Source organism: Ascaphus truei, chromosome 1, assembly GCF_040206685.1.
Source record: "Ascaphus truei isolate aAscTru1 chromosome 1, aAscTru1.hap1, whole genome shotgun sequence".
Taxonomy (NCBI): domain Eukaryota; kingdom Metazoa; phylum Chordata; class Amphibia; order Anura; family Ascaphidae; genus Ascaphus; species Ascaphus truei.
Window position 1 is genome coordinate 195,742,461 of NC_134483.1, and position 15,311 is coordinate 195,757,771.

A 15,311-nucleotide genomic window follows, 5' to 3' on the forward strand; every position below is an offset into this window, starting at 1 on the left:
AAATATTCATAACGAATCATATTTTAAACCTTATTTATTTGTACTAAACAGAAAATGTTGTCACTAAAATTTTAATTATACTCTCAAAATCTTTCATTCAAAATAAAACATCTAAATCAAAATACAGGCATACCCCGCTTTAAGTACACTCACTTTAAGTACACTCGCGAGTAAGTACATATCGCCCAATAGGCAAACGGCAGCTCACGCATGCGCCTGTCAGCACGTCCTGAACAGCAATACCGGCTCCCTACCTGTACCGAAGCTGTGCGCAAGCGGGGAGACTATAGAGCCTGTTACACATGCGTTATTTACATCAGTTATGCATGTATATAACGATTGCAGTACAGTACATGCATCGATAAGTGGGAAAAAGGTAGTGCTTCACTTTAAGTACATTTTCCCTTTACATACATGCTCCGGTCCCATTGCGTACGTTAATGCGGGGTATGCCTGTACCATTTCACTGACAAAAGGCAAAGAAGTTTCACTTGAAATGTGCGTGCTCGGCACACACACCCTTTTTTTTAACGTTCCGCTAATGCCAATTTACCATATCGATATCCGTAATGCATCTACCCAAAGGTGCTTAACGCTGCGCTGTCCTGGCATTTCCTTTAGAAGAACGGAACGATCATTTTAATGGACTTTAGGCTTACTCATATGCAAATCATATGGTAATGAGCAGTTTGTCAAACCAGGGGGAATCTCAGACCTCTGTTGCTGTTAATGCATGATAATAACGCTTTGATATTGTACTTTCCACAGTGATATTTTTATGCATTGACAATTAAAACTGTTATTTTTATTATTACATATTTTCCTGTTTTTGGGATTATACAGTAACTTAACTCCTGTAAATACTTTTTGTTTGTGAGTGCTGAGGAAATCTAGTTTTTTTGCATGCTCTAAAGCAGGGTGCAAACTATGGTGCGCAAACCATTACGGAAATTGATCACATTAGGTCAATAGTAATATTTAAAAATATATTCTGTCTGTAACATCTTTGTTTGTTTGGATTTGTTTTTAAATGATTTTATGTAAACTTGTATCATAGATGAGAAAAATTGGAGCAGCGCATCCATAACTGTGCTCCAAAAAAGTGAGCATAAAACATCTTGTCAAAAGAGATGTAAATAATTCAGGTCATAATAATGTAACCAAATTCCAACCGTAAAAGCAGGTATATAATCAGTATGAGATTGCTAACCAGTGTGTCAGTCATATATTGCTCCTATTGTGGGGAACTATTTCAACAGAGAATAAAGGATAAAACGGTGGGATGACCAAGTGACCAATGTAAATGGACAAATAGCCCCCACCAACTCCTAATGTCCTGAGATATTCCCCTGGTACTAGACTGATAGAACTGCAAATGATTAACACAGTACAGTAAGAGTTGATTGTAGTTCGAAGTACTCACACTTGGTAGCCAAAGATCCTGTTGTCAGCGTGCTGCTTTTCTGTTTCATCAGGAAGATAGTTTCCCAGGAGGGGGATGCAAACAGAGCACAGCTGGTTGGGATTGAAGGTTGAAAAAATGATGGTGGCTGGATCCAAAAGTTGATAAAAAGATTTCTTTATTACCTTTGGTGTATGTCCTTGCAATAAAGAAATCTTTAGGAATACAAAAAAACTATGTAAATCAAAGAAACTACAGATGTATGATTGTGAGATTTTATTTCCCAACATACAGTATGTGTATGTATGTATGTATGTTTTTATTCATATAGCGCCATCCATGTACCTGTACATACAGCGCTTTACAGCAGTTACGCACATGACATAATAGGAATATGGGCTTCATACATAAAAGTAGAGCTTACTATGTAAGTGGGGAGAACTTACAGAGACAGTAGGAGGGTGTTATAGTAAGTGTGTCTGCAAGGGATCAAGGTCTGTGCATCTGAGATGTATAGTTTCAGCCAGCGGAGCTCCCCAAATGCTTCATTAAAGAGGTGTGTTTTAAGATGGGCATTAAAGGTGGAGAGCAAGGTGCTAACCGGATATTGAGGGGAAGGGCATTCCAGAGGTGTGGGGCAGTGAGTGAGAGAGATTTTAGGCGGGAGAGGGCTTTATATACAAAGGGGTAGACAGGAGACATCCTTGCGCAGAACACAAGAGTCGGGCCAGAGAATAGCGAGAAATTAGGGCTGAGATGTAAGGAGGGGAAGAGGAGTCTATAGCCTTAAATGAGAGAATGAAAATTATGAAAGTAATACATGATTTTATAGGAAGCCAGCAGATGGATTTCAATAGGAGAGACTATGAGATATTTAGGAGAGGTTAAAGGGATTCTAGCAGCAGCGTTTAGGATAGATTGTAGGGGAGACATGTGAGAGGAAGGAAGGCCGGACAGTAGAATGTTACAATAGTCAATATGGGATAGAATGAGGACCTGCATTAGACTTTTAGCAGTAGAGCAACAGAGAAAGTATGTATCTTTGCAATGTTACAGAGGACATTTTAACTACATTGTTAATGTAAGGAGAATGTAATGTAAGGAGAATGTAAGGTAGGAGTCTAATGTGACTCCTAGCCAGCCTGTTTGTGAAAATGGAGATGGGGTAGTAGGGCCAGGCTTGGGAGGAAGTATGGGGAGCTCCGTCTTTGACATGTTAAATTTGAATCAGTGGAGGGCCATCCAGGATTATATAGCGGAGAGAGATTCAGAGACTTTGGTCTGTACAGCAGGTGTAAGGTCACAAGTTGAAAGGTAAATTTGTGTCATCGACATAGATATGATATTTGAACCCAAGGGATGTAATAAGGTCATGTAGAGAGTGTGTACAGAGAAAGGAGGAGAGGTCACAGGACAGACCCCTGATGCATGCCCAGAGAGAGATCGACAGAGGAGGAGGAAGTTTTGCCAAACAAGATACTGAAAGTAACATGGAAGAGATAATAGGAGATCCACGATACATTTATCTTATGAATACCAAGAGTATGGAGAATGTGAAAGAGACGTGGGTGACCCACAGTATCAAAGGCTGAAGAAAGAGCGATATAAGCATGGTCTTTGACAGCATTAGGTCAGTACATATTATGGTGAGAGCTGTTTATGTGGAGTTGAGTGGATCAGAATTTAGAGGATCTAGGAGAGAATAGGAGGTAATAAAGTGGAGCAAGATAGAGAATACAAGGTGTTCAAGGAGTTTAGAGTCAAAAGGCAGGAGGAAGACAAGGTGATAGTACTGTAAGACACGTAGGGTTAAACTTGCTGTTTTTGAGTAAAGGTATAACTCTTGCATGTTTAAAGGAGTTGAGTAAGGTAGCAGAGCTGAGAGAGGAGTTGAAAATATGTATAGAAATTGGAGTGGGAGCAAGAGATTTGAGGAGATGGAAAGAAATGGAGTCAAGAGGACAAGTGTTAGAGGGTGAGATCAACAGCCACACTTCTTCTGTGACAGAGAAAAAGGAGTCAAGGAAGTCAGGAGGAAAGATAAGAAGAAGAGGTGTAGAGTATGAGGAGGATGCAGAGGGGATGCCCTGCCAAATGGAATCCACCTTCGTCTTAAATACTGTACAGTATTCAGCAAAGTTCTGAGGTGAGATGGGGAATTAAAACAGGTAACAGACAATGATCCGAGTAGAGAGTCCAAGACAGAGAAGAGGTGGCGTGGGGTAGACTTGTGAGTGTTATTTAGGGAGAAAAGTAGGTTTGTTTTGCCTGGAGAAGGCAGAGTTGAACCAGGATAGGATACATGTGTAATAAAGGAAATCTGTGAGAGTATAACATTTCCTCCATATGACTTCAGAGGAGCGAATTCAGGAGTAGAGCATACGTGTAGCAATTTAGTCAAGGTCTGGGGTTAGAAAGGCAAGAGGGAGGAGAGCAAAGTGGAGTCAAGAGCAAGTAGACTAATGAAACCAGCATGGTTTCTGAGTTGATTTGAAATTAGTATGCTGAATATGCCTTCAGCTGTAACATGCCATATTATCCTATGGATTTAACACCAGAATAGTACCTCCTGATTGACTTTATGGTTTTAAAAAAAAATGCTAACTTGGTGAGAAAATATATCCTTTCCTATCATATCATATGATGGTGATGATGATGACGATGACGATGACGATGACGATGACGATGACGATGACGATGATGATGATGATGATGATGATTATTGAAACAGTGTTTAAATAAAAAACATACCTGTAACCATTATACCTTTGTTAGGATAATAAGGGGTGGAATCACAAAGTGCCATTAGTGACTTAGCGAGACGGTATCTTCAAATTCTAAAAATATCAATAAATAGGCCATGGTATAAAAAATTGTGCACTTCATATAATGCACATTGCCATATTATCTTGAATCTAAGGTGCAGAAAGGAAAACAACCATTTTTACTTATATAGTAGGTCATATTTTGATGCAGTGATCTCAATGAAAATGTGAGAATACTTTCCTCAGCAATTAGTACATCTATATTGTATCTAGTGGCATTACAGTAAGTTATTACTAAGGGCTTAGATTATAGGGCTCCTCTCTGTATTCCTTCTCACAAGTCAAGTACTTCCTATATGGATGTATGTGCAACAAGGCAATAAACAGTTCTGCTGCCAAACTCAAGTACGTGCACATTTATTTTACAGTGTAAGTGGTTCAGTTTCCAGTAATATCAAAACAGTGCCTAGACATTTAACCCTTGTCCTGCTTTTCTGTGAGTTGGAAAATTGTAAAGAGTATGCAGTTTTAACCCATATTCCCCCTCCCAATCGCAGATAGGGTGCATATGAGGAGAATCTATATGTTTTACCGGTGTGGTGCTTTACTTGTTAGGCTCACAGGAGGGCTGAGCCTCCGCCAGTGAGAGCCTGGGGTGTATCCTCTGGAACAATAAACAATACTATATGGTACAGTGCCTCCACCTGCGATGGCTCCCAGCAGAGTGGGAGTTGTTCCTCGCAGGACACATTCAAATGAAACACATACACTAGATATATATATATAACTGTTTACTATATGGGCAAATCAATAACATCACATAATCATAGCAACACAGCCGTGTCACCCTCTGCCACTAGCTGGCAGCTATAACCTTGCCCCTAACTGGGCTATGCCCTTACACCTTACTCCTCCCCAACACCGTGTACCCAGAGTCCCACGAGTCCTCTAAGAAACCCAAAACCTATAGGCAGGATCAGCGCCTGATGTACCGGTAGGTTGGTGCACTTAAAATACGATACCTACCCCAGTCACATCACAAAGGATCCGCCGCTCTGTGATCTACTCAGCGATGTCCTGTAACTCTGCCTGGCGGTGGGTGGCTCCCACATGGAGTGACCCCTTTAGGAAGTCTCTTGTCTCTGCAGCCGCAGAGAGTGATTCACATTCACAGCAATACCAGGAGATCCGCGCTTCCTGGCTGTACCCTCACTTGTCTGGGTTCTACAGGACCCTGTCCCTGTCTAAGGGGAGTCCCTGTAGTAACCACAAGCTGAGGTGATTGGGGCCTAGCTGGGGCCTAAGGGGGGAATGTCTGGCCTAGTGTATGAGCCACTTTCTCTCTAAACTTACCCACCCTCCCCTGTCTGTGTCCCAGCTTCTTCTGCTTCCTCACTGCAGCGCACAACAATGTATCTCTCCTCTCTGGGAAAGCTGTAAGCCTTATTGGCTCCATGGTGAAAGGTGGCCTGTCTGCCTCTAAGCACTATGGGGGCTGTAGTCCTCCATGGCCCTCTTTCCTATTGGGGCCGCGTGCGCGATCTGTAATGGCCGCCGCTACTCTCCGCTGAGCCTGCGCAACATTGTAATGGCCACCCCATCGCCCTAACTGCGCATGCGCGACGGTGGCCCGTCCCTGCGCTACGGAGCACCTCTGCTGCCACTTCTCCTTTACCAAAATGGCCGCCGCGTCGCTACTGCGAATGCACGAACCTCCGCGACACAACCAAGATGGCGGCGCCCTGCCTCCGAGACCGCCGGGAGCCCCCGCAGCAGCGAGGGTAAGGGGGACCAGGGGGGACCCTGTTACACAGTGTTTCTCAGTAAAGCAATCTATAAAGACATTCAGGGGTCATGTACCAAACTCTCCCAGCTGCAAAACAAGGGCAAAAGCAGTACAAAAAACAGCTGTGCGGTAAATAAAGCACCTTACAGCTTAGCATGGTTTAGTAAATCTGCTTAACAGCAATTGAACACTAGAAATGTGAATACCCACTTTCAGGTTGAACTCAGTGCTTCAACCAGCGTTTACAGTTTTGACAAAATTTCCTCTTTCATAACATTTCACTTGCTCTAATTCTGAGCCATATTTACTAAGCGGTGCTAAGCCATAAGACATCTTACGGTACAGTAAGGAACCGTATGAGATAAATTCAAGTCAATTATTCATATTCTCCCTCACTAAGGGGTAGATCCTCCGATCGTTACATTTTTAACATGATGTTATCTATTTTTAACGTATAGAAATTCATAACGCATATCACCAAAGATGCTTTGCACTATGATGTCCTGGCATTTTCCTTTAAAATAAGGGAATGATACATTTTAACAGACTTTAGGCTTGCTCATATGTAAATCATATGGTAATGAGCAGTTTAGCTAATAACGGCGATCTTCAGGCGTCCGGTAATGTTAGCGCATGATATTTAGCACCTTCCAAAAGCTGCCCGTACTCAGATCCAGACCTTGATTGTCATTGAGTTGTTTCTGGGTATAAAAACTTTAAATGTGGCAACCCTATTGTTCACCCATACTTTATACAGTCATTAATACATTATGTCCCATATAACTAAGTGAAAACAGTTGTGTAAAAATTATAATTTCTCAATATTATAACAAGATTTGCATTTGCTTCTGGTAAAGCGTATGAAAATCTCCGTTAGTAGCACTGCCTTAATAATACACCCTAAAGTTTGACCAATGCGTGTGTGCAGTGTATTGGTAAATGATTCTCTGAGACATGATACATGATAATCTCCATTAATAGTAATGTCATTTGTTACAACATCACTATTAATGATAGCCCATGAAACATGTACTACTAAGTATGTGGTAGGTGAGTGTTGTGACTTTGAGTATGACGTATTTTATCTTGACAATGCACACATTTAAGAATATATATATATATATATATATATAACCTGTGTTCGACAAACCTATACATTTGCACGCCCCGGGCGAGTGGATTTAACATCGTGGCGAGCTCCTATTGGCACAAGCAGCACACGTGTGGTACTAGGTGGCGAGTAGATTTTTTTGTTCGGCGAGTAGATTTTTTGGTGATTTGTCGACCACTGTATATAACGGTGCGACCCCTACCTAATCTACTATAGGCCCCTATGTGCATAATCTTCCCCCAGTTTCATGTCAGTGTCGTGTGGTGCACCTGCTGGCTCACAGGACTCCTGAGTCTCGCGCTTGTTGGTAGTGGGGATTTCACCATGACAGGCGTATGAGGTAATGATGAGATCTACTCACAGTTGTTACAGCGCCTCCATCCCTTCCAGATCCCCACGATAGCAGGGAGGAGTTTCTGGAAGAGAACTCCTGGGTGCATCTTCTTCCTGAATAACTCCAGTCTCAGGCAAGAAGGGTCTTTCAATCCCTGCACAGACTCACAGCTCTTGCACCAGACACTTGTACTGTTTGGATCTGATCTGACACTTAACACACACACTTTAGGAAGTGATGCGTAATATATAGGTTCCAGAAGACCCACCCCTGTGTCACTAGCAGTGGACACAGAGCATGCTGTCACTTCCTTTGCTACACCTTACACATCACAAGGGGGTTGAGGGCAAACCTCCATGATGACTTCTGGCAAACCTGCCCTCTTAACAGGAATTACAGCACAGAATTAGAAAGGCATGTAACCCAATTTTACAAAGGGCTATATATATATATATCATCTGGAGAGCCCAGAACCAAGGTCCTATCAAGGTAAGCCTTTGCTGAACAGGCGCCTTGCAACTAGGAAAGGGTAGATCTCTTCACCAGACCCCAGTAAGTGTGTATATTCTCTGTTTCTTGTATTTCTGTGTGTTTCCGAGGTCTTGTCAGAATAAACCGCAATTTATTTTACTGCCTGTTTTGCCTTGTGACTGATCCCTTAAATATATAGGTGTATTTGGCCTGCGCTCCCGTCACAGGCTTATTTACCATTAAATAAAGCTTGTCACGGGAGAACCAGCTTATTACAACTTTTAATTACCGGGATCAATGATTCAAGCAGAGAGATAAAAATAAATTGCGTTTATTCACCTAATGAACGCACACAACAATGTTACACAAAAATACAGTAAAAAGACACACTTACTTTGGAAAACTGGGATAACAAAACGAATCTTTCCTAATTGCAAACACACAGCAAAATATTCCAGGCCACTTTTCATTCCTGTGGCCTGTGGCTGTTGAATTCCGGTCACTTATCCTCTGAGAAATTTAGACGATTTACTCAGAGCTGGAACTTCTCCAATGGGACTGAATCTCAGGTGATATCATAACCTTATGATGTCTTGATAATACAAAGTTTTTTTGACTACCTTTTGGAGTGCTGCCACTTGATATTCGTCTCAAACACGGTATCGTATTGCCTATTTATTCTCTATAGGATTTGCACCCATCATCTTGATTATATATATATATATATATATATATATATATATATATATATATATATACATACACATATCTGTCTAAGACATGCAAATGAGCACAGAGTAATATTTCCATTTGCTATATGCTTTACTGTGGAGGGTTTTTGTCCTATCCCATGCTTCATTTTGCAAAGTCAGTCATGGGCACTCCCTTGAGAAAGGTCCTGTTTGTAGGACCAAAACGTCGGTGATTGTGCCAGTTTTTTTTACAATATACCTTTGGATATTGAATTATTGTGTGTGCTGTCTCTTCCCTGATGCGTTGTCCTAGGATACATGGTCTGCCTGGTAAGGAATCTTTACCTATACTTTTGCTATGGGATAAGCACTTACCTTTACGCTTTATGTGAGTGCCATCTGCCAACAAAATATATATATATATATAAATAAATACATAAATAAAACAAAGAAAGCTTGAGAGATTGAGACGTACGTTGCTCTAGGTTACGTTGGTTGCCCTACAGTATGTTTCAATAAATTAATTTTTTTATCTGGAGAGTGCTGCAGACCCTTTCTTTGTTATATAGTTACTGGACTGGTTTGGCGTCCCCCGTCCCTCTGCATGCACCTCAATTACTGTTAAGTATACTTTCTCTTATTTTTTTTTATATAGTCTGCTGTATTTGTGCACCCAGCATTTTTAATTTTATATATATATATATATATATATATATATATAAATATATATATATATATAGATATAGATATAGATATAGATATAGATAGATAGATATATATAGATATATAATGTATATGTATATCAGATTGTTGTTTTTCAATCCTCTCTTCATCACTCTGAGCTAAACCATATTTCTGAGGTAACCAGACAGTAGAGATGTGCAAACCTTTCACAAAAGTGCGTAAAAACAGAAACATTTGTTAATGTGCAGGTCACGTTAGTCATGTGACCTCGTTTTTATTGCAATTAATCAAATTAACAAAACAAATGTCTAAATTTTCACACCCCAAAAATAAAAATTCATTTCACCTCTTTAAACAGAAAATCCCATAAGACTGTAAAAGTAACAAAAAATGTAAGAGAATAGCACTTTGAGAAGTATGTCCTTCTGTACTACAATTCTATTCATATGCAAATTAAATGCAATCACTTGTGTACAAGTGCTTCGGATATTCCTAAAACCTGGTGTGGTCTGTGAGTGCAGGTTTAAGAACGACTGTCAGATTATACAACAATAAACGTTTAAATGTTAATCAATGTATAGTAATACAATGATACAGCCATAGCTAGAGTTATGATTATATCTCTGAGCGATATCTCTCAAACCTAGCAATGCAAACTTACAGTAAATGTTAGAAACTATTTTTAACCCCAACATAAACCCAACATAAAACAGTCAGATGACCAAAATACATGTGACCATATTTCACAATTCCAGCTTCTGTGCAAACTTCTAACCTCAGACATCAAAAAAAAAAAAAAAATCAGCTATTAAAATAAGATTACTGAATGGCAACAAATACCAATATCTCAAATACCCCCTTTTATGCACCTTCAAAAAGACCTAATGTTTATAAATTGGTTAATTTGACAACAAATTTACCGGCAAGCTGTAACAGGTGCTCGCCACAAACAGGACTGAACCGCGAGGCTGAGGTGGGGGTTTAGAATACACTGACCTGCAGCCATGAGACTGCGTCCGGTGTTCAGATCCATAGTCGTGTGGCCAGGTCAGGGTAGGAGAATTAGGATAGTGTTGATACTCACGTGGTATAGGGTTGAATATATAGAATAGTCGATGTGCGTAGCCAAAGTCGAGTTGTAGAGAAGGTGGGAGTCCAGGTACGAAGCCGAGGTCGTGGATAAGAGAAGGTGGGATTCCAGGTACAAGCCGGGGTCGAGGATACTAGAAGACAAGACAAGGTTAGCAGAATTGCACAAGGCAAAGCAGGACAAGGCAAGCTGGGTGCTTGTGCATCGTCGCAGATTAAGGACTACTATGCTCAGCCGATTTGGAGCAGGGATTGGTGAGCATATAAAGAACTGTTAGCCAATCAGATGAAAGGCACAAGGCTGAATGTAACGATTGCCTCTTGTTTGCAGAACCAAACCACGCTGAGTTGCACGGTAGTAAATGCTGATTGTCATCAGTCCATTCAATCGTCATGGGACAGAGTAAGCACCGCAGGTGAAATAGATGAGGTAGTTATCCTGCTGTCAGTGTTAACTCATGGTTGAGTCCTCTGGCTGACAACAATTGGACGGCACCTGCACACGATCCTGTCTGCATGAGGCGCATCACCAAGGGCGTCACAAGACACGTCACGGAGGCGGGGCCTAAGGCCGATCCTCACACAAGCACTCTCATAACCACTTCTCTAAAACACATTAATATGGTGGCTATTTGTAGTTTTATCTCCACTGAATTACATTACAAACAATCAAAAAGCAATAAGATATATGATTAATGACTGTCCAGGAGCAGTGGGAAGGTCCATATCACCCATAACATGATCATCTTATGAACGTTGCAGTCAGTCAACAATATGTCTGAAAATCTTATGAGAAGAGTTGCAGTTACTGTTACTGTTGTGATTTAAAAATATGTTTTAAGAAAAAATAAGTTTTTCTTGATGTAGCCCTCACCGCCCGGCTTCAAGGGAGATTACATCAGTGTGTTATATATGGCTACTCCACATGGGTTGCATTGACTCAGGGGCTCGATTCGTGCGGCTGGGTAATGAGGTAGCAAGGTTGTAGAATAGTGGGAGTCAGGAAATTTTGTAGCACAACTGTCATTTATTTGTATCCCCAATCACAGGGACCACACATACACATATTGACAACGTTGTACTTTATTTGACAAAATACATACATTAATATGTTTCTTTCATCAGTGTCCACTCTTAACACTTAATGGAGGTACTGTGACTTAGTTGCTCTGAGTAAGTGTGGGACCCCTGGTTGGCTTCTCCATTTTGGCTTTATTTTTGTTAAATAAATCATGACACGGTGTAATATGTAATGTGATGTTGTTCATCTGAAGTTGAATTTACCTAATTTTAAGACCTGCTAAGGAACAGATGATTGTTATTATGTCCTGATATGTAAAACCATAGAATTCAAACAGGGTGTACTTTCTTTTTCACACACAACTGTATATAGCATCTTCACATAAATATTACATACTGATTGCAATATACAGTACAGGTACTGCCATCATGAAGCATAAATATTTACTCAAAGCAAAAGTAAATGAGAGGATGCAAACAGTGATCACAATTAGTGACAAATGTTGCAGAGGAGCTGCAGTATAATATGGTATATGTCTGTGACAAACAAACATTACTTAGTACTGCAGGAATTTAATTTGGTCCAAGCACAAAGAAGGTCCACTTTCTTTATTGAGTTGAGTATAGAAGCAACCTTTCTTTCAAATCTATTTTGTACTGCATTTTGCAGCTGTACACTCTCAAGGTATACTTTCAAGATCATATTAATTCCTCAAAAAGCCTTCTTTCCAGTTGTGCCATACAGACTTGAGTCATCATTGGCCTGAATTTCAGTTCCCTCCTCTGTATATAAGACGCATTTGGGAAAGCTATTAGTTACATGACTCAGATTAAACATATACAATGATGCGGTTTTCCTTAGAAGTTAAGAACAATTTGTGTGATTGTATCTGTAAATATCTCAATTTCTTGTGAAATAGCGAAGAATTTGAAGAGACACTGTATTTTCATTACTCAATGAGCCGAGAAATACACCTGCATTAAAACACTAAGGTAGTATGTTCATGATTTTACATTGTTCTGAAGAGAACTGACCTGGTGTGTGAGTGTGAGTGAAAGTGTATACAGTATTTAGCTCACACTGCCAGAGCTGTGGCCTAGAAAAGCAGTGATTGTGGGTTGTCTAGTCCTGTTGGGTCAGACACCATTCCAGTCATTAGTTTGGTGCCCTAGGCTTATCAATTATATAATTGGAATGTAAATCCTTTTAGTAAGTGTGGGCTTGAACGCATTTAAATATACAATCATAACATTAGCATAACACCCAGCTGTGTACCTACTTTTCAGCATCTATCCTTCTGGGAGATATGCTAATTTTATGTATAGTATATTTAAATGAGGTCAACCCCACATAGAGTTGATAAGACACCAATCTAATGACTGGAATAGTGTTAGACTCTACAAGAATAGAAACCACAACCATTGCTTTTCTAGACCGCAGCTCTAGCAGTGTGAGCTACACCAGCCTGATAGGAAACATCACTGTCACATGATACTTTTGAGCGGCTCACTGCTCACACAGGTATATGCGGTCATTTTGGTGCTATATGACAGATATGCACAAAGGTGGCTGCGATATAACAGAACGTGGACAAAAATAATAATTGAGTTATCTGTCAGGGTACCAGAGTGCAAGATACATATTGAATTGATATGCTTTATTTTTAAATAAATACAACTGTATAAAGTGCAGGATCTGATTCCTCTGCCTTCCAACAGCACACAAAGTGTTATTGGGTTGACAAGTCTAAGGCACCATTTAAGGAATGGGGTAAGGTGTCAGACCCAACAGGATCAGAAGTTGAACCCACATAACCTACGCTATTCAGGACAACATCTATAGCAGTGTGAGCTAAACCAGCTGGAAATACTTTTACAATGTATGAGACAAGACTCATTTAAATATACTTTTCGTAGCCATTGGTATATCTCCCAGATAAGTACCTTAGGTGTGCTCCTTTTTCAGTACAGGCATGTCTCACTAATTTGTTTGAGGGGATATATATGTATGACAGGAGACACTACTCTGTATTCTGTGATGGATTTGACTGAATCCGCTCGGCTTTTTAAGTACTCAATCTGCAGACACATTTTGGTGGGGAGGAAAGATTTGGTTTTAACTATCCGCAGAATTCTGGGAAATGGATTTTAACTGGTTTGCCATCTCAAGTACTGACCCTACAAAAGGATAATATGTTCTCAACAGTATAACAAAATATTTGTCAAGAAAAGGAGGCTACAAACAGACAACTGCTACACATTTCCTGGAGTACATAATATATGCATAAAACCTGCATGCATAAAAAAATCCCCCAAAATCCATGTTCCAATATAACAGGAACAGGTACGCTACATTAATTTCAACACATCAACATTTTGTTTAGTTATGAGTGTTCATTATGACAATTTCATAGTTTATACAGATTAAATACTATTCAAAACAAACAACTAATCACCATGATGTTAGACAAAGATACAAATTTATTATAGACTATTTAGACTATTTTTGACCCAACCAGAATGGTTTTGGTGCTCTTTCTTCAGTTAATTACTTCTAGCAACATTACTATTTTATATAACCTATTGAATAAAATGCATAGAACATTCCCATTATACATTGTTTTTTATTACACGTTCATATTGTTTCCTTTCTAACCCATGTGAATTCTGAGGTGAATTTATGCATATAACTGTTCAATGGTACTAAATACAGGGCCCAAATGTAGTACTACTCACAAAACTCAGTTAGTTCATGCACTTACAGTATGCCATGGAGGAACTGTTTTTTTTTTTTTTAATAGAAACAGTGAACAGTTGTTATTTATTCCTTCCTGTTCTTGTATCACATAGCAATTAACTTTTACGTTTGAAAAGTTCTCTTACTTATTAAAAAAAACAAGTACACTGTAAATGTGCAATGTACTCATTTCTGGTACTGGCTGTGGTATTAAGTAAAACAGGATTGGCACACCCATCAAAAGTTACATACTGTATAAAACCTTTATTGCGGCATGACAACAAACTAATGTTTCAGTACCGCAGTGGTACAGATGTAGTGTGACTTGCTGAAGCTATGGCTTAAAAAGCAAAAAACAGCTTCAGTGAAAATGACAGTAATGGCTTCCAAATAGGACAAAAAAAAGCAGCGAACAGCGCAGAGAGCAGGGTCCAACTCCTTGATAAAGTGTGATCACGCATGAAACGCGTAGGAAAGCTCTGCCCTCCGTTTATTACTATGCTGCATTAAAAAAATTGATTGTTTTGATTATTTGGACCAAATTAAGAAAATACCATAGATGAATGCTTAACGTCAGGTTAAATAAACATTGCCTTCAAATAATTCCAGGTATCCCAAGTGTGCTTCTTTTTGGGCACAGGTGTCTCTACATTTTGTATAAAGGAGAGTTTACAGCAAAACTCGCATTTTTTGCCAGTAACTGCTATTCACAAAGCTCCGAGAGTCAGATCGCTGGTTAAATACTCGCATTCTTTTCTCTCCACCTGAAAGGCGAGATCGGAATCGCGATTTGCATCGGACAGAGTTTCTTTTATTTTTCTTGTTTAGGATTAAATCCGGGGTTCTCTGGAGCTGACATTTCAGTCAAATTAATAGATTTTGTAACTCAACTGGGGCTGATCGCCACAATGCAGTATTTATAGGCTTATGACAACTTTGCTGATTAGTAATTTTATTTCAAGTCAGCATCTCACATTCTGAATACTCTTACTTGTTGACTGAAACATTTGTTTTTCATTTTGTACTTAAACATTTCCAGTAAAAACATTGTGTTGGTAAATACTGTATGTTTTGCGTGAAAGATGTATACCGTATCACTTCCGATAAAAAAAGTGACCCCCTAATGTCATGTAAACTAGGCAGTGCTAATTGTAAAATGCACGCAGTGACACAATTTTCAATAGTTTCATCTGGGCAATCTCTACTTACCTAAAGAACTG

The 15,311-nt window shown here is 39.7% G+C and overlaps 1 protein-coding gene across 4 annotated transcripts in view; it reads left to right on the forward strand.

Annotated features, from left to right (window-relative positions):
• Positions 1-15,311, forward strand: part of SYK (spleen associated tyrosine kinase) — a 217,347-nt gene that overhangs the window by 57,582 nt on the left and 144,454 nt on the right. The window lies entirely within an intron of this gene.